Source organism: Lutra lutra, chromosome 6 (genome assembly GCF_902655055.1).
Source record: "Lutra lutra chromosome 6, mLutLut1.2, whole genome shotgun sequence".
NCBI classification, from domain to species: Eukaryota; Metazoa; Chordata; class Mammalia; order Carnivora; family Mustelidae; genus Lutra; species Lutra lutra.
In genome coordinates this window covers 80,404,037-80,416,458 of record NC_062283.1, presented here as the reverse complement: position 1 = coordinate 80,416,458, position 12,422 = coordinate 80,404,037, and the positions used below count along the sequence as shown (strand labels likewise).

At 36.7% G+C, this 12,422-nt stretch overlaps 1 protein-coding gene across 4 annotated transcripts in view; it reads left to right on the top strand.

Annotated features, from left to right (window-relative positions):
• The window catches only part of PTPRK (protein tyrosine phosphatase receptor type K), a 569,167-nt gene that overhangs the window by 72,395 nt on the left and 484,350 nt on the right, over window positions 1–12,422 (top strand). The gene's annotated exons all lie outside the window — the stretch shown is intronic.

Below are 12,422 nucleotides of genomic sequence, written 5' to 3'. Positions count from 1 at the left end.
TTTGCCCTTCCTTAAATTATTCTATAGACAATAGAGTGTGAATAAACTTGTCAAAACTTGTTCCAGCCTTCCTGAGAATCCACCCTGGGACTGTGTCATGACGATTGCAGTGTCTGTCAGAGGTTTCTTCTGTGCCTGATGTGGTGCTAAGGGCTTTATATGTGCAATATCACATTCAAATTGTTTTAATACCCTAGGATATAGCTACTCTCAATCTCCTCATGGAATAGAGAGGGAAGGAGAGAAGTCGAGGAATGTGCAGTAGCTTGCCTCACGTCACATCCTGAAGTAAGTGGAGCAGCTGGGATTTGAATCTGATTCTGCTCCTTCTAAAGTCGGGGCACTTCCACAGAGGGATAGACCTTCACTCTCTAAATTTTATTTATTTTTTTTGAGATGGAATAGGCTGCTTATGTTTTAATTTTTATTTTTAATTTTGGAAGGCGAGCTTGTTTCCAGATTCTGAGAAATGTAGACAAGTGGGAATGGTGGTTTCCTCCCTGTCATATTCCTGCTTTCAAGGGCACAGAAGTAGAGAATTGGCATAAGGCTAGAAGAAAATGAGTGTACTTAATGATAAGAATTTATAGTGAGATTTCAAATGAGCTAATATACCCATTTTAGGTTCATTTATTTTTTTCCTGGTCACCTTAATAGCATTTCAGTAAAAACTTGATAATTTATATAAATTGTGGGCAACACCTGTCTTGAATTAACGAAGTCTGAATTGCAAAATAATTTTATAGAAATTAAGTTTTATTATTTTTCTGATACATATAATTAGCCTATCGTTTAGGAGCTAAGAAAACTAAGCTTCTGAGTTACTTATTAGAATAGTTTATTTTACATTAGTACTCTACCTTAAATCTTGTTTATGCTATTAATTGACTTTCAAAATACCTTAATATTTTCTACATAAGGGATCAGTTCTTTGCAAATAGCTTCATGTATAGCAATACATTTAAGCCTCAGAAGAACCCTTGTTTTTCAGACTTGTCAATTTGATGTGAAAGGAGAACAGTAAAATGATTTCTTCAGAATAGCATTGTTTGTTAGCCGGAGCCTGGTCTAGACCTCTTGTGTCTTTTGAGGCATTTTATTGTCATTACCCAAATTACTATTAGACATTCCTTTTTGAATATCATTAAAGTTTGTTAAGCAGCATCTGGACTTAAGTGTTTTCCCTACCCTCCCTCCCTTTCTTCTTCCCTCTTCCCTTCCTTCCTTCCTCCTTCCTTTCCTTCTTCTATCTATCCATCTGTCCATTAGCCTAGATTTATATTTCTGAAATAGCAGAGAATGTGTTTGTCTTAAGTAGATTTTTGGCTTCTTAATTTCTTTGGTGATTATTCGTTAAGTTCTTGTTGTAGTTCAAATTTAGACTCACTGGATTGAATCATTTCACAATGTGGTTAAAGTATTGATTGCATTCATTTTCTGTTTTGTCATTTGGGATATCTATCAATAATCAGTCTGAAATAGTCCCTGTAATTGCCATGTTTTAAGTTAGGAATAAAGTTGATCCCTCTTCTGGTCTCTCAATTTTACTTGCGTTCAGAACTCTGAAGATTTTAAGTTATATAACTGGTATTGGTTATCTTTAGTAAACGGAAAAATTGATCATAAGACAGTTGGGGTGCCTAGTTACCAAAGGACAAGAACACAGTGAGTTTCAGGATCAGGTTGGGTCAGGGACTGGATTCTGCTGTGCTTCTTTGCCTTCTCTGCTTCAAGTGTATCCTCTCTTTTCTCCTTCCCCCTTTCCTCACTTATTCTTCCCATCCTGTATCGTTTCTCCTCTCCTGTATTCCTCCCTTTCCCTTCATGCCTCTTTTCTTCTTTTTCCTTTTTTCCCCTTCTCCTACCTCTTTCTCTCCCTTATCCCTTCCCCCTTCTCTTTTTGTTGTCCCTCTCCTTTCTCGAAACCACTCTTCCTATCCTGTCACCTCCCTTCCCTCAACTACTTCTGTCGCATCTTATCTCCAGGGATATAGGACCAATTGTCTCACACGTAGCAGTGGGAAGATGGACTTGGAGTAGTGGCTTCAAGTGGTAAAAGTGGCTTCAAGTGGTAAAAGCCCAATTATTTTGTTAAGGGATTCCTCATTGACCTAACACGTAATGGTTAGGTTCATTCATTGAGGAGTATTGCCTCATTTTTTAAGGGGTGCGAAATGGAGATTTCCTTATTATATTATTTCTTCTCTGTATATTATCTAGAATTGTTTTATATAAAAGAACTCTTATCTGCTAGGGCTATTTGTTTAACTTGAAATACAGTTCATAATGGGACAGTGGGACAATTCTTTACGTATTTGTTTCCAGCACACTGAGGTACTCAGTTTGCTTTTTTTTTTTTTTTTTTAAAGGTATCTCTCCAGGTGATTCTTAGATGTTGCCGGGGTAGAGAAGTCCCAAGCTAGAACTTGGATACATCCCAAATCCCGAAGTTTTATTACTTATAAAAGCAAGTTTACAAGATAGCTACATGATAGTTTTTTTTTGCCAGACTTTATCACAGTATATGAAGTTCATTCAAAGCAACATATGTAGGAGTGTTTTGGGAAGTGCTTGCTTATTTCTGTTAAGTTATAAAGTAAATGAATCATAGAAAAATCTCCAAAGGCAACCTGAAAATCTTAATGAAATAACTAACATTTATTCAGGGCTTATTCTATGTTCAGCTTTGTTCTTATTAGCCCTTTGCAGTCATTGGTCCATTTGACCTTATGGAATGAGTAATCTAATTCTTCAGGCATAGGAGGAGGAAGTGGAAGCAGAAATTTACCTACTTGTCTAAAATTATGGGATTAGCAAAGGGTGGGGCTGAGGCTGAGGCTGAGGGGTGCAGACATTCGGGAGACCTAAAGCCTATGTAGTGGAACCCAGTACTCTTCTGCTCTCAGCGTGGGACATTGTGTATATTTAATTCCATTCTGCATGTGGATTTTTTTCTATTTTTTCATTCTTGGGCAATGAAATGGAATGACTGTTTTTTATCTTCAGATTCTGCCATAGGAAAAGGGATATATGTATAATTGTATATAGTGGTTGGAATTTTGATTGGACCATTTAGCTAGCATTTTCCAAATGGTTAAAATGTGGTTACTTACTTTTATGATGTCATTCAGTCATAAAATCTGCAGGTTAGTAATTAGCTCTCTTTTTATGTCTGAGGAAATAGGCTTAAGGAATTTTAAGTGCTCATTGTCAAGTAGTGAACTTTGAACCGGGGTTCCTCTGCTCAGTCTTTATTCTTCGCCACATTATGCTGACTAGATAGAGGAAGAGTTCATAGGAATTAAGAGTGCTTTGGAGAGTAGGAATTAAGAATGCTTTGGAGAGTAGCACAGAACCTTCTTGAGAAGCCATTTAATGTGTTTTCTCAGCCAATACAGAAGACCTACATAGCAGCGAACATGAATTTTAGAGAGTATGGTCCAATTAACTTTGCCAGTGATAGAGCTTGGTCATATCTCTGTAGTTTGTTCTCACTTTTTCATTACTTCCTAGTGGTGAACAGTGAAAGAAGGGGTTTTGACTAATTATGATCCGCTCAGAATTTTGCTGTGATTTTTCAGTAGGTGTTACTTATTTGGAAATGATCTCAGTAAGAGATCTTGCTGATTCTTGTATGGTTTGCCTCATTGTAGATGTTGAGTTTGAACTTAAGAAAATTAAGCTTATATTACTTTCTCCCATAATTAAAGCTTGGGTTTTATAGGTATAGAATTTTACCTAATCCAAAGTTTTTAAAACCTAAAAGCTCATAAAATGAACCTCTGCAACATTCTTTGGTAGTGAAGACATAATCAGTAGCCAGCAACAAATTAACTCAGGAAATAAAAAGTGATCTGAAAGTTATACTGAACACACTTGTGTATACTTTAAGTGAAAAGAGGGGTGGTCTCTGATGGATAGCTTTGTTTATTTAAAGGGCACACCCCTTTATAAAGGGACCTTTTATGTGAAATTTAGAAGGTCCAGAAAAGGAGAAAGAAGGCCAACACACACAAAAGACACAGAAAATATATTCAGTAGAGATTAATGGTGGCACCTGAACTAGTAACAAATGTTCTGAACTGGAAGAAGAGTGGTGCCAACTTTGAGAGTGGGTTCTAGCTTTCACATGGCCTGGCCCCAAATAGTCCTGAGGTGACTAAGACATCTCCTTGTGAGATTATATGCAACTTGAGACTAAGCACTTTCATCATACATCATGAGGAATTCATATGATGCTTGACATTTTATAGGCTCTCTTTTTTAAGTATGCATAGGAAAAGCATATTTTAGTTTTATTAGGTGTTTGGTCAAAATCCTTTAGAAAAGCATACTATAAGGTAGATAATGAGCCTTATTTGCATTAGTTTGGTCGAAGGCTATCAAACATTTTTGGACTGAGGAACCATTTATGATTTGAAAAATTATTGAGGATTCAAAGGAACTTCTGTTTATGTGGAGTATGTCTATTGATATTTACCATATAAGAAACTAAAACTGAAAAGTTTAAAAAAACAGTAACTAAAACATTCATTACATGTTAACATAAAACATTTACTTGTGGGAACCTTCTCCACCTGCCACATTTCCAAAATGAAGTATTTAGTGAGAAGACTGGTGCTTCTTTACATATTTTATAATTCCCTTTAATTTGTGGTTTGATGGAAGGCAGTAGGTTTCTACATCTGCTTCTGAAATCAATTTCTTATGATACGTTGTTTTGGTGAAGTATATGAAAGAAAGGGAGGTGTATTTTAATAGACTTTCCAAATAACTATTGGTATTCTTCTTTGATACTACAGTAAAATCAATTGTAATTTCCTAAAAGTTAGTTTCAATAAGGAATTGAAAACTTTATCAATGAACATTTTGTACTTTGTTACATTAAAATATATTGCTATTTCTTGTATTTCGTGTAGATCTTTTACCCGTGCATTGGTCATTTGGAAAATTCTGGTCCACTAAGTTATGCAGATCTTCCAGATGTTGACACATTTCATTATAGAAAATCAAACAATCACGTTTGTTAATATCAGAAAATGTTTTAAGTGCTGGAAAGCTGTCAAGCTTGGGATGATGGATAAAATTTTCAAGATACTAATTTTCACTTAAAACCTCAATTTTTATCATTGGCAACAGATACTGTCAGGTATTTTCCTTGAAGTGACAAGCTAACTTGCTCTTTTCCCACAAATGTCAGTCATCCCTAATTCTGAATAGTTTGTCGTCAGTCATTCATTCAAATAAAAATAGTGTTTCATGAGAAGAATGGCTAGTTCACCTCATATCTCAGTCACATAAGTGCTGTTTTTGAGACAACTGTCCCATCGTACATTTTTGATTTGCAGCAGAAATGCTTAATGCATGCTTCCCCTCTTTATCACATAGGACATGTACTCAAGGATTGCGATTTTTAAAATTAGCTAATTTATAGGCTTACCAAAGGCATTTTTAAGAAACTGCATTTTATTTACTCTGATTGCATGCCAACAAAGAGTAAAATAACTACTTGTAAAATTTTGTGCCCTTGCTTTGATTCATGCTAGTGGCATCAGCAGCTTGAACCACCATTGCTATAGCATCATCAGTGAAAAGGGTAACACTGTCTCAGTATCTTTATTATAATAGTTTTGATCTCATGGTTCCTAGAAGGGTCTCTGGAACTCATACTTTGAGTATCATTGGCTTAGGGGAGTGGTTGTGATATACAGGTAAAGCAGTTCTTATATGTAAAAAATATTCTCTTGGTATGTATTTCTAACCATGGAATTTCTTCCATGCATTAGAATAAATGGTTTTATTTAATTGGTTCATTAACAGCTTGGAAAAATTAAATTGCTTTTTAGAGAAGAGGATAATTTGTTTTTAATTTTCAAATAAATTAAGTACAATCATGCCTCACAGTGAATTTCTTAATTGTGATCTCGCTCATTATTATAACTATGTATGTATAACTTTGTCCTTAGAAGCAAGTATGGTTTGAGCAGGTGACATACTTCTTCGCTGTCAAAGTAATATTTCTCTGTTTATAGAGTTCTTGGTTTGATTTTTCTGCTTCTGTTGTTCAATATCATACAGTAAGTATATGGGCAAAAATAAGGTGAATGTATTTGACTCTTAAGGTATTGAATTCACATATGATCAATTCTAGATATGAGTATTAAATCTTTATTCATAATTTTTATTAACAGTCCATTAAAAAAATTCACATGTTGGGAAAAATACCATTTTTTAACCTGGGAAACATATTCGATTATGTACATTCTTCTAGTATTTCCTGGGTTTCCCCTTCTCTTTCAGGTTTCTCTTGTGGGAAGAAAAGCAACACTAAAATGTTATATGGAACCATAAGAGAAATGTCCTTCTAGCGATAAGAACGCCTACAGTACATTTTTGTTTTAAGTTCTACAGGTATATTAAGAACTTAAACCAGTTGTATAGCTGATACCAAGTACTAAGAGTGACTAAAATAGTAAATTCTAATGAAATAATAAAGTTTGGATTTTAGTTTTTGTTTTAAATAATGCAAAGTTCTGTAGACAAAGGAATAAATTATAAACTGGGTTTTAAAGGAGCCTGTTTTCAACCATGTGCAGCATAAGGTTTTGTAAAGCCCCTTCCTGATGCATGTAGTTGTTTATGTTTAAAAATGACTTGAGCAGGGGCGCCTGGGTGGCTCAGTGGGTTAAAGCCTCTGCCTTCTGCTCAGGTCATGATCCCGGGGTCCTGGGCTCGAGCCTAGCATCGGGCTCTCTGCTCAGCATGGAGCCTGCTTCCTCCTCTCTCTGCCTGCCTCTCTGCCTACTTGTGATCATTGTCTGTCAGATAAATAAATAAAATCTTTAAAAAAAAATGACTTGAGTAAAAATATGGAAACACATTTTGTGAAACTGGGCTGGCATAAGAAATATGCAAGAAGTCGGTGTGATCTTTGCTACTTAGACAAGGTAAAATATTTTGTGAGGGGTCCATTTTTAAGGGTTGTGCTTAGTTAATATTTTTTGCCTAGGTTAATGATTACAGTTTAGGTTGTAAATGGTATTTGTAATTTCTTGCCCCTACCCCTTTCCAAACACACAAGGTTAAAAAAAAAAAATTCCTGATGACAAAGAGCTGTATACATAAATAATTATTCTGAATAATTATTCAGTGGCTCATATATGCCATGCACTATGCTGGGTTCTAACGATAAAGGAGGAATAATATAAGATCTTTATAGTTTAACAGAGGGAGAGCGTGGGGAGTATAAGTGAGGAAAAAGTGTTATGAGGTCTATAATAGGAATATGTACAGGGCACTCAGTAAGAATTTGATTTTTATGGAGAAAGGAGTATATGAAATGAAAAGACTAGAGAAGTGGCTTCTAGAACAAATGGCCAGCTGGAATTATACTCAGATAATTTAATAATTATAAGTAGCCATCATTTATTGGTTCTCTAGGACTCTAGAACTAACGTCATAAAAAAATTAATAGTTCTTCATTTAGCCCACAAATATTCATAAAGCATCTATTATGCGGTGGGTCCTGGTGATACTGTCATGAATGGCATGGTCCTTATCATTGACTGGGCTACAGTCTAGTGGGAGAGTCACATAATTTCACTATGAGGTAGTACATGCCCCTCAAAATTGTAGTACTTAACCCCAAATATGGCCTGTGACTGGCCACATCACCAAGACATTTATGTTTGTCACAACATAAAGAAGGATGCTTACTGAGTCATGGAATATTTTTTTATGTACTTGGCACTGATATTTTTAAATAAAAAGAGGCCTTTGCTTTTGTGCTGTATTTCTTATCATTAAGGAGCATTGTCTTGATTTGGCACGCTGGAAAGTGGCCAGGATTTTCCCATTACCTTCAAGCACCCATAACAGGTTAAGCTTGGTTCAAACCCTGGTCCCATTACTAATTAGCTATTAGGTTCTTGAATCAGTTTTGTAACTCCTCTAAACTGTACTTTTTCCGCCTATAAATGAGAGATGAAAATAGTGGGTAATTCCTAGGGTTTTGGTAAGCATTTAATGACATAATCTATGTAAAGTGCTTAGCATGGTGCCTGGCATGTGTTAGATGCTTGTTATATGTTATTTTTTGTTATTTTGTCTTAAAGTGCTTTAATGAACCACATAGCAGTTAGTCCTCAAAATAACTCCAAAATAGATTTTTTTCTTATTTCATAGGTTAGGTGGAAATCTTGGCATTCTTGCCTGACCTTGTTCTACCAACCAAGAAAAGCATGCCTGCTCAAACCAGTGTTGGTAATGATTTCATAGAGAGTAATGCTATCCAGCTCTTTCCCATTAAAGTGGGATAATAAATATTTTCTAATCCCTCACTGTGTACAAAGCACTGTGCTAAGTATTCTAGAGATAAGAAACTTGAAACTGAAAATATTTTTGTCCTTAAGTAGCTTATAATTTATCATGATAAATAAAATATTTCAATAACCATGCATAGAACGTATGGTAAAAAAAAATAATAAAGGATCAAGTATTACTTAGCTTTGACCCCATTAAGCTTTAGATTTTCTGAGGGGTAAAAACCGTAAGATTGCAGTTGTTAGAAAGGCCTTTGTTAAGAGATGTTTTGAGCATTTTCCCCTACTGTTTTCCTTAGTTTTATTTGCAAGCTGGAGCAGGTATTAAAGATGAAGTGTTCTGGTGGGAGTGGTAGCCCGGAGCGCTTGAAGCATTGCTAATTTCAAACCTTGTAATTTAGTTAAATTGAAACATAACTGCATTTAGATGAATGGGCTGCTAGTTTTGCTTCCCAGAGCAAACATGCCAACCTTTCATTACTTCTTGTCTGTGCTATGGCTTCTGTGCTATTCAGATCGGCTTGTTTACACATAATTGACTTGTTACGCTGGTGCAGATTTTTTATTTTGAAAAAAGGAACTTCAAGAAAGTTAGGGATACTTTGCATAGCATGTTGCATCAATCATTTTACATTTTGAGGTGAGAATGAGGGAGGGATTCCAGGTAACTTGGCGTTTCCATGGAAGGTGGTTTGTACTTGGCTCACACTCTTACAAACCCACGAGTTGAGTAAGTGACACAGTAGGTCTGATTACAAATACAGTTTATCTTCATTTGGAATCCATGACTTCTATTAAATTTAATTACTTCCCCCGTGGCTTCTATTAAATTTAATTAATTTCCCCTGTAGCTGGCATAGTGGAGGTGCTGCTGCTAAATGAAGGTGATTGCTAATTGAGGGAGTTTCTGAGAGAGGTTTTACCCTTTCTCTTGTTTATCTGGAAATATCTTATCCAGCCAGACATCTCGAAACATTATGGAGAAGTGGTAGGTAACAAAGTCATACGTGAGTTCATCACCGTTACTTAGAGAAATCTGCAGGGTTTTTTTTTGTTGTTGTTGTTCTCCTCCTTCAGTTAGCCTGTCTTTTTGGTGAGAGGCCAGCCTAGGATTATCAGTGAAGAAAACTGGCCCAGTTTTAACCTAGACAAGATGGAACGTGTTAGACCTATCTATACATGGAGGTTTCTGGCAACTGTATTAAGGTTAATTGCTGCTCAGTTTCAAAAACCCAGAGAAAGAGAGGCAAAGAATTTGGCATTGTGAGCCGTGTGTTTGTTACTCATCCGACAATCATTATTGGGGGACCCTCTCAAATTAGAGTTAACATCTCCTTGTTAATGTCGTGTTTCTTAACTGGGGCCGTACAACTATAGTGGTAACACAAATGTCAGTATACATTCCTAAGGGAAAGCTAAAAAATTACCAATCATTAAAAAAAAATCAAAATATGAAAATGTATACCTATTACCATTGCATGGTTTTTCCAGGTTGGTCCCACATTAATGTAGGAGAAAGTGAAACTTTTCCTTTTTTCCCTTTTAGGTTCTTTGACTAGTCTCATGATTCAATGGACGTAACACAGATTAACAGGAGAAAAGCAACTTAATTAGTATAAACGGGAGTTTGTAGAAATGGGAGTCTCAAAGAAGTGACCAAAGCAAGCATCTTTTACATTTTTTTAGACAAAGAAACAGTAAATTTGTGAAGAATTGACAAGCAAAAGGGTTTAGACTTAGGGTAGTAAATTAGTAAAAAAGTAACAAGGTTGTTTAGATAGCCTTCTTGGCCTTAAATTCCCGACCTCTGGCAATAAGGATGCCTATTACCCTCCAGGTGCAGGAAGGGTAACTTCACATAGAGAATTTATTTTTGTTTTTAGTGGGACAGAGGAGGGTCTGATGTTCTTATTGCACTGGCTGTTTCTTTAGTAACTTTAGTTCAAAATGATTAGTACGCCAAAGTGGCATATTTTGGTGTGGCCTTCCCATCGTTAAGAAGAAAAAATGTAGGGGCTCTTGGGTAACTCAGTTGTGAGGCATCTGCCTTTGGCTGGGGTCATGAACCCAGACCTGGGATCAAGTATCACATGGGGCTCCGGCTCAGTGGGAGGCCTGCTTCTCCCTCTCCCACTCCCCCTGCTTGTGTTTCCTCTCTTAGTCTGTCCCTCTCTGTCAAATAAATAAATAAAATCTTTAAAAAAGATAATTAAAAAAAAATGTATACCATAAATAGATGTACACTTATTTAATGCATTTTTATTTTCAGCCTTTCAATTTACAATACAAAGGAATTCTCATTTTTGAGCCACAGTATGTCCCAGATATTATGTACACATGTGCACACACATTGTGTGTGTGTGTGTGTATATATATATATATATATATACATCTATATATGTTCCTAGCAGTCCAATGACATATTCTTTACACACAAATAACTGAGGCGCAAACTCTTGTCTTTTTTTCTCAGTGATTACCTGCCTATTTTAGTCATATGTGAAAATTCTAGTTTTGGAGAAAATTCTATTTTTCTTTAAATGGACAATACTCTTCTTTTTTTTTTTTTTTTTAAGATTTTGTTTATTATTTGACACACAGAGAGAGAGGGAGCGGCAGGCAGAGGGAGAGGGAAAAGCAGACTCTTGCTGAGCAGGGAGCCTGGACCCAGAACGCTGGGATCATGACCTGAGCCGAAGGCAGACCCTTAACCGACTGAGCCACCCAGGTGCCCTGGACAATACTCTTGACAACAAACTCCTTAAAAAGTTACTTGCCTTGTTTTTCCTAATATCATTCTCTATGGTGGCAGGGCTAGGAGGATTTTTCTGGCAGAGTAGAAGAGAACTCAGCAAGGACTGTCACCTGTTTAGTGTATTTATGGCTTCAGAACTAAGTTTTGCATATTTAAGCTTTACAAACTTCACAGATTTTTCCCCCCTCCTACCTTTCGGGCCACTTCTGTTTAGCTCCAACTGGAGTCATTACCCTTTCAACTTGAAATTTTAGTTTGATGTCCTTGGTGCTTCAGGGTGGTCCTCTTCTCTTTTTTATTCTATACTTTCTCCTTGATTGTTTTATCTAATCTTATAGCTACCAGTGCCATCTATAAACCCTTTAATTATTCTAAATATAAGTCTTTTAAGTCCTGACCTCTCTTCTGAGCTGTTAAAACCAGAGCTGGGCAGTATTTAAAGTGATAAAACCAGATTTCATTCAGGAACTATTGTAGAACCACACAGAAAAGAGACCTGGTCTTAATTCCTAACTGAGCGGGAACAAGTGGGGATTCATCGCCAAGGAGCAGGGTGCATGTCGGTGTAGAGAAAATTTCTAAGAGGAAGTCTCAGAGGTAAGGGGGGATTCTGGTTGAACCGACTTGAGGGGATTCTCACTGAAGGCAGGCAGGGTGTTGAGATCCACCAAGGAGGGTGGTGGCGGATGAGGGATTTGATCAGATACTGAGGTTCATCAGATTTGGAGGGTAGGGATTCTGGATAAATGGACTCAACAGGAGTTTTGCGAAAATTAGGCTATGCAGGTGTGGTAAATTGAGAAGAGGGCTTAAAGGAGCCTTTCTGAAGTTTGGTCAAGGAGTTAATCTTTGTCAAGATTAACTTGACGATTAACTTTGTCAAGATTAACCCGACCTTCCTTTCACTCCTTCTTTATCTCTGGTTATTTATTAGGCAAACTGAAATAGTCAAATTCCTGTAGAAATCTATATTTTCTTCCTCCAACCCCCACTGCTAATCTAGCCACAGTGTCTACTCTCTGAAGCCTGAGAGTCACTCTTACTCTGTCCTTCTCCTTGGTAAGCTCCCTTTATTCTATTACTAGGTCTTTCTCCTTACTACATTTACCCGAACCTCACTCTTTTAGTCTATGCCACGTAGATTACTGGATTTGCTCTGTAATTCACATAGAGTTCCCTCCAATCCATTCTTCATAGAGCATATGTCTTTGAATGGTAATTATGATCATATTACTTTTCCCCTTCTTCTCTCCTCCTCCCCACTTCCCTCCTCCCCATCCCTCTATTCCCTCTGCTCTTCCTGCCTTCTTCCCCTTCTCCAGGTGCCCATCAAGTGCAATGAAGAA